The sequence below is a fragment of the Triticum urartu genome, chromosome 1A (assembly GCF_056163025.1).
Source record: "Triticum urartu cultivar PI428250 chromosome 1A, HENAU_Tu73, whole genome shotgun sequence".
Taxonomy (NCBI): domain Eukaryota; kingdom Viridiplantae; phylum Streptophyta; class Magnoliopsida; order Poales; family Poaceae; genus Triticum; species Triticum urartu.
The window spans coordinates 55,560,392-55,571,746 of NC_141873.1; the positions used below are offsets into that span (position 1 = coordinate 55,560,392).

Below are 11,355 nucleotides of genomic sequence, written 5' to 3' on the forward strand. Positions count from 1 at the left end.
GCCGTATTAGCTGCTGCACTAGTGGTTGGGGCGCCATCGGGTGGCGCCACCTGAGTGGTCACTCTGCGGTGCCAGGTTGCCTTCGCCCATTCAACTACTTTGTTCACCTCTTGTTAGCACATACACATGACAATGGTGAGCTCTTTCATCAACATATTATGTTGCTACTTCATGTGAAAAGTAAAGAGAAATGCATGACAGGCAATACAAACGAATCTCGTCTGTAGCACAGTACAGACACACTGCAGCTTAGCTTCTTTTCGGATGTGCATAATTACAGCTCTAGTAAGAGCGCCCATAGTTTTTTTTCTTCCCTTCTCTGCGTTCAGCACCCTCGCCTAAAGTTGATGCCAAGCGAGATTGAGACAGGCAACGGCAGCGGTGGCTCGCCGGAGCAGTACCAGCCGGTGTGCGTGACCGGAGCCACCAACTCATCCACACCCTGCTCTGGCAGGGCGTCTTGTCCACGCCACGGCGAAGGACTCAGGATGTGTCACCTATTGGTTCTTTGCAGATTGGTGCTGAATATCAATCAATATGGAACCTATTCAACACCAGATTACAACACGGTAAGCGAAAACAACTTGAGTTCTAATAAACATTTTGGTGAAACAATAAGATGGACATCGTACATACTACGAACACTTTTTTAAAAATTCAGAAGCAAAAAAAAAATGTGAGAGAACCTAATGGATGGATAAATGAACCAACCACCAACCATTTATAAAAGTTCGGATAAAATTAATAGTACCTCATGAAATAGAGTACTGTAGCAACTAAGAAAGATTTTCAGATGATCAGGATATGAAGGTGTTCGCAGCTTCAGCTCGTGCAACACCGACCCTCTGTTTAGGACAGCCATCCGACTCCCTGTAGAGCATGAAGCAGACGTTGTCACGAATTATTGATTGCTCTAGTTGCTCGTTTCCCGGGGATTGATTGCAACTGCAGGGCTAATATAATCATTCAATTGGTTGAAAATAGAGCATCTGGAAAGACATAAGAATCTAAACACAAAGGGAAAACCTACCTCTTGTCCAGTCAGCGCCGTTGTTGGACGAAGCAAACAAAATACAGAATAGTCACAGTAAAAAAACAAAATGTTCCATTGGTGGGCAGCACACGAATATTCATATTTTCTATCCCTTGATTTTGTAACCAAATCCAACACAGAGGAACAAAATCTTAGCACATGGTAATATTACGGCCTAACAGGTCCGCCTACATAATTCATATAAAAGAGGAGAGCACGGGAATGAAAAGAAGCTTCAAAGAAGAGAAGTTGTATAAAACTTCTGATCAGGATTACCTCACAGAAGTTATTTAGTAGATGGAATAGGTGCACAGTCAATAAAATATATAGATTTCAAAGTTATTTTTCTTTGGTGTTTTATTGAATGACATATATCCTTCTATAGCCACGTAATTTTCTTATCTATACTTTGAAGATGTTCTCAAGGAAATAAGGGCTAAAAGTAGCAGCAACTAAAGGAAGAGCTCATCCAATTCATTCTACAACAGCAGCAGTGGCAGAACTGATCTTCTCAAGATACTCTCATATGAATTGGGTGTGTGGAATTCTAAATAAAAGAAATGATATTTACATGCACTGTTGTACATGATCTAAACATCAACGTTTGCTCACAGAAGCATGTTACTGTCTTACTGCATAACCATCGAATGCAGGTTAATAAATAATAATAACATGAATAACAACCTCTTTTTGGATAGAATAAAAATGGTATTACAAAAACAAAAACAGATGGTTCACAAGTGAGGGCTATTGAGTCTAAATGCTTGTTGCTTTGATCTGGGAAGACTAAGAACTTTTATTAATTTTCACCTTAATTAGAGCAACAAGAGGGAGCTGAATAGATGCGGGGGTTGGCAACAAGCCGCACATCTCTTATTTCATCTCGAAGAACCTCCGTCAAACCATATACAACCTCTTATGAGTTCACAACAAACAAACATAATGACACAAGAGGACTAGAAGACATCATAGGCTACACAGGAATCTAATCCAAGCTCCAAAGGTAATGTACAAAGAAATTGATGAAACATCTCAGTAAACTGGAACTTTAGAACTGAGTAACTTCAAAATTTGTGTAACCAATGGCTGGTATATTAACAAGTCTGTAGGGTATAGTACTCAAGAACACCTGAAGTTTCAGTGCCCTATGAGCATGGCCATAGTGCCATACCACTCAGCATACTCATTGATGTCACGCAATCGAAAATCCTACGAGCATGGTAAGTCTGAAAGATTGGTTGTTCAATAGCAACCGAGGTGATACCAACATAGGTAAAGCATGTGTTTGTATAGAGCATACCGCAGAGGGACCAACAATCTCCAGTTGTTGGGGTAAGCCTTTAATAATTTCTTGATAACAAACTTGCCATCAGACATTGCTCTAAGTGTGTTCGATACAAAATCTTATCTTCCAATTGAGAGCTGAGCATATAACTGGATTCCTTCATAAGTTTAGCAATTGATAGAAAAAAATCTCAGAAAAAGCATGATGAAGCTACCAACCTGTGTTGTTACATGTGCCAAGCAACAAAAAACAGCATCAACATATGAAAAATCTGCATCTTTACTTGCAACTAAATTTGGCAGGTCCTACAATATTAAAAGAGGATCAACATATGCGAACACAAATTCATATACATAAATGTGCTACTGCTGAAAGGTTCAGCTAATTCTTGATGTACAGGAGTGCCAGACTGACTCTGTACAGTGTTTACTTAACACGACCAGACCCCTGACCACTTCAATGATGTTCTAAATTTCTAAGCCAACATTTTCACCCACTGCCCTTCTCATGGCCAAGCAAAAGAGTTCAGCACCGGCAGGAAGTGAAAAAACAAATACATGGTGTAACTGAAAAATAAATCCTAAATTTAGTATAGAATAATTCAGTACCGGTGTGAAAATGAAAGCATTGGATACTAAATGAATCCTAAATTTAGTATCTGCAACCTGCAACATCTACACCTAGACTAAATTTAGTATCTGCAACCTACAACATCTACACCTAAATGAATCCACATTGATGTCAAGCATTGGACTAATGAATAACCGTCCAAGAAAGTGAAGACAAAAAGTATGCCAAATGGGCCGTAGAACACCATCATGTCGTGTTACCTGCGAAAAAATGGGACCACGAGCTGCCGCCAAGAATGTTGTCTCATGTTGTATACTGCATCTGCTCATCGTGAATAAAACAGACATGGGCATTTACCACATTGAGTAAACCAAAGTATGCAGTTGTACCTAATGATAGATGACAGACAATCAAACCATCAGGCTAACCATGCACCAAAATAAGATCAGTGATCTCATGTGATTGGCAGGACTCGATAATTCTGATATCACCTACCGGGAAGAAAAGACGGATCAATAAGAAACAATTGCTAAAATTCCCAAATGATAAGAGAGAAAATTTACAGTCCAAGCAAACACTATATAACCTGTTTATTCTTCAATAATCAATAAAATCATACGTGAATGAGCATCTGATATTAGTAAACACAACATGGAATGCTTTGCATCATACCTGAGAACCACGGTTCACCCTCTGTTAATTTGGAAATACAACTTTCAGCTCCCAACAAATGAAAAGATTGACCAGTCAACTAGCACAGGATGCACCATTTTAACATGTCAAAACATCTTCCAATTCACCTAAGGCCTTGTTCGGTTGGGTGCGAATCCGAGTGGATTGAAGGGGTTTGAAGGGGATTTAAACCTCTTGTAAGTCAAAATACAAGCCAATCCTTGCCAATCCCCTCCAATCCTCTTGGGGAGAGGATTAACCGAACAAGCCCTAAAGGAGGAGGGTATGTAAATAAATCAGATAAGGACCTAAAGGATCATATAGTGACATCAAATAATTCATATGCAAATATACTTTGAAGTTGCAGAGGATATCGACTTCAACATGAAATGATCATTTGCTAAATGAATTCCTCATCAAAGCATATGAAGTATGACTATCGACAACTTAAAAAATATCAGCATGAAAACATATGATAAATCTTAGAACTTTTTTGTTGGAAAACTAATGCAACACAGCTGGAGCAGAATAAATCCATAGTCCAAAGGGGAGCTTTATGGAAAATACTGATCCATAAATTACAGGATAACTCAGGTGGGGACCCTCTCCCCCCGGTGATTGTTCAAAAAATAAATAAATTACAGGATAACCATGCAAAATACCGAAGCAGGTCTATATTAACAAAAAGATAAAACTAACCCCCTTTGCAATCTGCAATGTATATAATTTGAACTTTATACAAAAAGGCTTGTTGCATAACTGTTCTGTGCATTAATGTCTAAGAGTACTTGAACAGGGTGCATTGTTTCCGAACTGCAAATATCGCAACTATGTTTTCATAAGAAAAGAAATCAAATATAGAAACGAAGATATAAGTAGTTCCAAGTTGGAACTTCCAAAGAATTATAATGACTTCTACAGTCTACTTAAATATCCGGGCCTCACAAGTTAGGCATGAACTCTAATCATTTAGGTTATCAGTGGAGAAAGCTTTGTATAAGCAACATATGATGCATGACTTACTCCTCATGATTCATTATTGTTCGATTGGTTAAATTACCAATTAGCGCTTTATAAGGGAACTACCCCAGCGTTACTGATTTGATTAGCAATTCACTCCAGAGAACACCTACTGATCCATCTTGCAATTTGTAGGGATGGAGAAAAGGGAAAAAACTGTAAGCACATTTTAGGAGCTCGTGTCTGAATCCTGAACATGTTAATCGATCCCCATTGACCAAAATCCCAGATTTTTCTTTGCAAAGTAGCATAAAACGTGTAAAAATAGGCATATTGCTGGAAATATGCCCTAGAGGCAATAATAAAAGCATTATTATTATGTTTCCTTGTTCATGATAATTGTCTTTATTCATGCTATAATTGTGTTATCCGGAAATCGTAATACATGTGTGAATAATAGACACCAACATGCCTCTAGTAAGCCTCTAGTTGACTAGCTCGTTGATCAACAGATAGTCATGGTTTCCTGACTATGGACATTGGATGTCATTGATAACGAGATCACATCATTAGGAGAATGATGTGATGGACAAGACCCAATCCTAAACATAGCACAAGATCGTGTAGTTCGTTTGCTAGAGTTTTCCAATGTCAAGTATCTTTTCCTTAGACCATGAGATCGTGTAACTCCCGCATACCGTAGGAGTGCTTTGGGTGTACCAAACGTCACAACGTAACTGGATGACTATAAAGGTATACTACGGGTATCTCCGAAAGTGTCTGTTGGGTTGACACGGATCAAGACTGGGATTTGTCACTCCGTATGACGGAGAGGTATCACTGGGCCCACTCGGTAATGCATCATCATAATGAGCTCAAAGTGACCAAGTGTCTGGTCACGGGATCATGCATTATGGTACGAGTAAAGTGACTTGCCGGTAACGAGATTGAACGAGGTATTGGGATACCGACGATCGGATCTCGGGCAAGTAACATACCGATTGACGAAGGGAATTGTATACGGGGTTGCTTGAATCCTCGACATCGTGGTTCATCCGATGAGATCATCGAGGAGCATGTGGGAGCCAACATGGGTATCCAGATCCCACTGTTGGTTATTGGCCGGAGAGTCGTCTCGGTCATGTCTACATGTCTCCTGAACCCGTAGGGTCTACACACTTAAGGTTCGGTGACGCTAGGGTTGTAGGGATATGTATATGCAGTAACCCGAATGTTGTTCGGAGTCCCGGATGAGATCCCGGACGTCACGAGGAGTTCCGGAATGGTCCGGAGGTAAAGAATTATATATAGGAAGTGCTATTTCGGGCATCGGGACAAGTTTCGGGGTCACCGGTATTGTACCGGGACCACCGGAAGGGTCCCGGGGGTCCACCGGGTGGGGCCACCTGCCCCGGGGGGCCACATGGGCTGTAGGGGTGTGCGCCTTGGCCTACATGGGCCAAGGGCACCAGCCCCAAGAGGCCCATGCGCCTAGGGCTCAAGAAGGGAAGAGTCCCAAAGGGGGAAGGCACCTCCTAGGTGCCTTGGGGAGGAGGGATTCCTCCCTTGGCCGTCGCCCCCCCTAGGAGATTGGATCTCCTAGGGCCGGCGCCCCCCCCTTGGCCCTCCTATATATAGTGGGGAGATGGAGGACTTCTTACGCCACGCCTTTGGTGCCTCCCTCTCCCTCTCCAACACATCCTCCTCCTCCATAGTGCTTGGCGAAGCCCTGCCGGAGTACTGTAGCTCCACCACCACCACGCCGTCGTGCTGCTGCTGGAGCCATCTTCCTCAACCTCTCCTTCCTCCTTGCTGGATCAAGAAGAAGGAGACGTCACGCTGACCGTACGTGTGTTGAACACGGAGGTGCCGTCCGTTCGGCGTTAGGATCTCCGGTGATTTGGATCACGTCGAGTACGACTTCCTCATCCCCGTTCTTTGAACGCTTCCGCGCGTGATCTACAAAGGTATGTAGATGCAATCCAATCACTCGTTGCTAGATGAACTCATAGATGGATCTTGGTGAAACCGTAGGAAATTTTTTGTTTTCTGCAACGTTCCCCAACAGTGGCATCATGAGCTAGGTCTATGCGTAGTTCTCTTGCACGAGTAGAACACAATTTGTTGTGGGCGTAGATGTTGTCAACTTTCTTGCCGCTACTAGTCTTATCTTGCTTCAGCGGTATTGTGGGATGAAGCGGCCCGGACCAACCTTACACGTACGCTTACGTGAGACCGGTTCCACCGACTAACATGCACAAGTTGCATAAGGTGGCTGGCGGGTGTCTATCTCTCCCACTTTAGTTGAAGCGGATTCGATGAAAAGGGTCCTTATGAAGGGTAAATAGAAGTTGACAAATCACGTTGTGGCTTTCACGTAGGTAAGAAAACGTTCTTGCTAGAACCCTATTTCAGCCACGTAAAACTTGCAACAACAATTAGAAGACGTCTAACTTGTTTTTGCAGCAAGTGCTTTGTGATATGATATGGCCAAAGTTGTGAAGAATGATGAATAATATATATGTGATGTATGAGATGTTCATGCTATTGTAATAGGAATCACGACTTGCATGTCGATGAGTATGACAACCGGCAGGAGCCATAGGAGTTGTCTTTATTTTTTGTATGACCTGCGTGTCATTGAGAAACGCCATGTAAATTACTTTACTTTATTGCTAAACGCGTTAGCCATAGTAGTAGAAGTAATAGTTGGCGAGCAACTTCATGGAGACACGATGATGGAGATCATGGTGTCATGCCGGTGACAAGATGATCATGGAGCCCCAAGATGGAGATCAAAGGAGCTATGTGATATTGGCCATATCATGTCACTATTATTATTTGATTGCATGTGATGTTTATCATGTTTTGCATCTTGTTTACTTAGAACGACGGTAGTAAATAAGATGATCCCTCATAATAATTTCAAGAAAGTGTTTTCCCTAACTGTGCACCGTTGCGACAGTACGTTGTTTCGAAGCACCACGTGATGATCGGGTGTTAGATTCTAACGTTCACATACAACGGGTGTAAGACAGATTTACACATGCAAACACTTAGGTTGACTTGACGAGCCTAGCATGTACAGACATGGCCTCGGAACACAGAAGACTGAAAGGTCGAGCATGAGTCATATAGAAGATACGATCAACATGAAGATGTTCACCGATGTTGACTAGTCCATCTCACGTGATGATCGGACACGGCCCAGTCAACTCGGATCATGTTATACTTAGATGACTAGAGGGATGTCTGTCTAAGTGGGAGTTCATTGTATAATTTGATTAGATGAACTTAATTATCATGAACTTAGTCTAAAATCTTTACAATATGTCTTGTAGATCAAATGGCCAACGTAGTCCTCAACTTCAACGCGTTCCTAGAGAAAACCAAGCTGAAAGACGATGACAGCAACTATACGGACTGGGTCCGGAACCTGAGGATCATCCTCATAGCTGCCAAGAAAGATTATGTCCTACAAGCACCGCTAGGTGACGCACCCGTCCCACAGAACCAAGACGTTATGAACGCTTGGCAGACACGTGTTGATGACTACTCCCTCGTTCAGTGCGGCATGCTTTACAGCTTAGAGCCGGGGCTCCAAAAGCGTTTTGAGAGACATGGAGCATATGAGATATTCAAAGAGCTGAAAATGGTTTTTCAAGCTCATGCCCGGGTCGAGAGATATGAAGTCTCCGACAAATTCTTCAGCTGTAAGATGGAGGAAAACAGTTCTGTCAGTGAGCACATACTCACTATGTCTGGGTTACATAACCGCTTGACTCAGCTGGGAGTTAATCTCCCGGATGACGCGGTCATTGACAGAATCCTCCAGTCGCTTCCACCGAGCTACAAGAGTTTTGTGATGAACTTCAATATGCAGGGGATGGAAAAGACCATTCCCGAATTATTTGCAATGCTGAAATCAGCAGAGGTAGAAGTCAAAAAGAAACATCAAGTGTTGATGGTGAATAAAACCACTAAGTTCAAGAAAGGCAAGGGTAAGAAGAACTTTAAGAAGGACGGCAAGGGAGTTGCCACGCCCGGTAAGCAAGCTGCCGGGAAGAAGCCAAAGAATGGACCCAAGCCCGAGACTGAGTGCTTTTATTGCAAGGGAAGTGGTCACTGGAAGCGGAACTGCCCCAAGTACTTAGCGGACAAGAAGGCCGGCAAAACGAAAGGTATATGTGATATACATGTAATTGATGTGTACCTTACCAGTATTCGTAGTAGCTCCTGGGTATTTGATACCGGTGCGGTTGCTCACATTTGTAACTCAAAACAGGAGCTGCGGAATAAGCGGAGACTGGCAAAGGACGAGGTGGCGATGCGAGTCGGGAATGGTTCCAAGGTCAATGTGATCGCCGTCGGCACGCTACCTCTACATTTACCTTCGGGATTAGTTTTAAACCTTAATAATTGTTATTTAGTGCCAGCTTTGAGCATGAACATTGTATCAGGATCTCGTTTAATTCGAGATGGCTACTCATTTAAATCCGAGAATAATGGTTGTTCTGTTTATATGAGAGATATGTTTTATGGTCATGCTCCGATGGTGAATGGTTTATTCTTAATGAATCTCGAGCGTAATGCTACACATGTTCATAGTGTGAGTACCAAAAGATGTAAGATTGATAATGATAGTCCCACATACTTGTGGCACTGCCGCCTTGGTCACATAGATGTCAAACACATGAAGAAGCTCCATGCTGATGGACTTTTAGAGTCTCTTGATTACGAATCATTTGACACGTGCGAACCATGCCTCATGGGTAAAATGACCAAGACTCCGTTCTCAGAAACAATGGAGCGAGCAACCAACTTATTGGAAATCATACATACTGATGTGTGCGGTCCAATGAGTGTTGAGGCTCGCGGTGGCTATCGTTATGTTCTCACCCTCACTGATGACTTGAGTAGATATGGGTATGTCTACTTAATGAAACACAAGTCTGAAACCTTTGAAAAGTTCAAGGAATTTCAGAGTGAGGTTGAGAATCAACGTGACAGGAAAATCAAGTTCCTGCGATCAGATCGCGGAGGAGAATACTTGAGTCACGAGTTTGGCACGCACTTAAGAAAATGTGGAATAGTTTCACAACTCACGCCGTCTGGAACACCTTAGCGTAATGGTGTGTCTGAACGTCGTAATCGCACTCTATTAGATATGGTGCGATCTATGATGTCTCTTGCCGATTTACCGCTTTCTTTTTGGGGCTATGCTTTAGAGACTGCCGCATTCACTTTAAATAGGGCTCCGTCGAAATCCGTTGAGACGACACCGTATGAATTATGGTTTGGGAAGAAACCTAAGCTGTCGTTTCTAAAAGTTTGGGGATGCGATGCTTATGTCAAGAAACTTCAACCTGAAAAGCTCGAACCCAAGTCGGAAAAATGCGTCTTCATAGGATACCCTAAAGAAACTATTGGGTATACCTTCTACCTCAGATCCGAAGGCAAGATCTTTGTTGCCAAGAATGGATCCTTTCTAGAGAAGGAGTTTCTCTCAAAAGAAGTAAGTGGGAGGAAAGTAGACCTTGATGAAGTATTACCTCTTGAACCGGAAAATGGCGCAACTCAAGAAAATGTTCCTGAGGTGCCTGCACCGACTAGAGAGGAAGTTAATGATAATGATCAAGATACTTCTGATCAAGCTCCTACTGAAATTCGAAGGTCCACAAGGACACGTTCCGCACCAGAGTGGTACGGCAACCCTGTCTTGGAAATCATGTTGTTGGACAACAGTGAACCTTCGAACTATGAAGAAGCGATGGCAGGCCCGGATTCCGACAGATGGCTAGAAGCCATGAAATCCGAGATAGGATCCATGTATGAAAACGAAGTATGGACTTTGACTGACTTGCCTGTTGAGCGGCGAGCCATAGAAAATAAATGGATCTTTAAGAAGAAGACAGACGCGGATGGTAATGTGACCATCTATAAAGCTCGGCTTGTCACTAAGGGTTATCGACAAGTTCAAGGGGTTGACTACGATGAGACTTTCTCACCGGTAGCGAAGCTAAAGTCCGTCCGAATCATGTTAGCTATTACCGCATTCTACGATTATGAGATATGGCAAATGGACGTCAAAACGGCATTCCTTAATGGTTTCCTTAAGGAAGAATTGTATATGATGCAGCCGGAAGGTTTTGTCGATCCTAAGAATGCTGACAAGGTGTGCAAGCTCCAACGCTCGATTTATGGGCTGGTGCAAGCATCTCGGAGTTGGAACATTCGCTTTGATGAGATGATCAAAGCGTTTGGGTTTACGCAGACTTATGGAGAAGCCTGTGTTTACAAGAAAGTGAGTGGGAGCTCTGTAGCATTTCTCATATTATATGTAGATGACATACTTTTGATGGGAAATGATACAGAACTCTTGGACAGCATTAAGGCCTACTTGAATAAGAGTTTTTCAATGAAGGACCTTGGAGAAGCTGCATATATATTAGGCATCAAGATCTATAGAGATAGATCAAGACGCCTCATAGGTCTTTCACAAAGCACCTACCTTGATAAGATATTGAAGAAGTTCAATATGGATCAGTCTAAGAAGGGGTTCTTGCCTGTGTTGCAAGGTGTGAAATTGAGCTCGGCTCAATGTCCGACCACGGCAGAAGATATAGAAGAGATGAGTGTCATCCCCTATGCCTCAGCCATAGGTTCTATTATGTATGCCATGCTGTGTACCAGACCTGATATAAACCTTGCCGTAAGTTTGGTAGGAAGGTACCAAAGTAATCCCGGCAAGGAACACTAGACAGCGGTCAAGAATATCCTGAAGTACCTGAAAAGGACTAAGGAAATGTTTCTCGTTTATGGAGGTGACGAAGAG

At 42.6% G+C, this 11,355-nt stretch overlaps 1 long non-coding RNA gene across 4 annotated transcripts; it reads right to left on the reverse strand.

Annotated features, from left to right (window-relative positions):
* Window positions 1-121: 121 nt before the first annotated feature.
* LOC125546435 (uncharacterized) lies at window positions 122-3,922 on the reverse strand. 4 transcript variants are annotated; one of them, XR_015618398.1, is made up of 6 exons: window positions 3,561-3,919; window positions 3,149-3,277; window positions 2,537-2,623; window positions 1,844-2,467; window positions 752-870; window positions 122-544 (listed from the first exon to the last, which is right to left on the reverse strand). It is a non-coding gene; the product is annotated as an uncharacterized LOC125546435 (long non-coding RNA). The 4 variants fall into 4 exon arrangements; XR_015618400.1 differs by having other exon boundaries at window positions 1,844-2,623; window positions 3,149-3,379; window positions 3,561-3,922; XR_015618388.1 differs by having other exon boundaries at window positions 2,334-2,623.
* Between the last annotated feature and the right edge of the window lie 7,433 nt (window positions 3,923-11,355).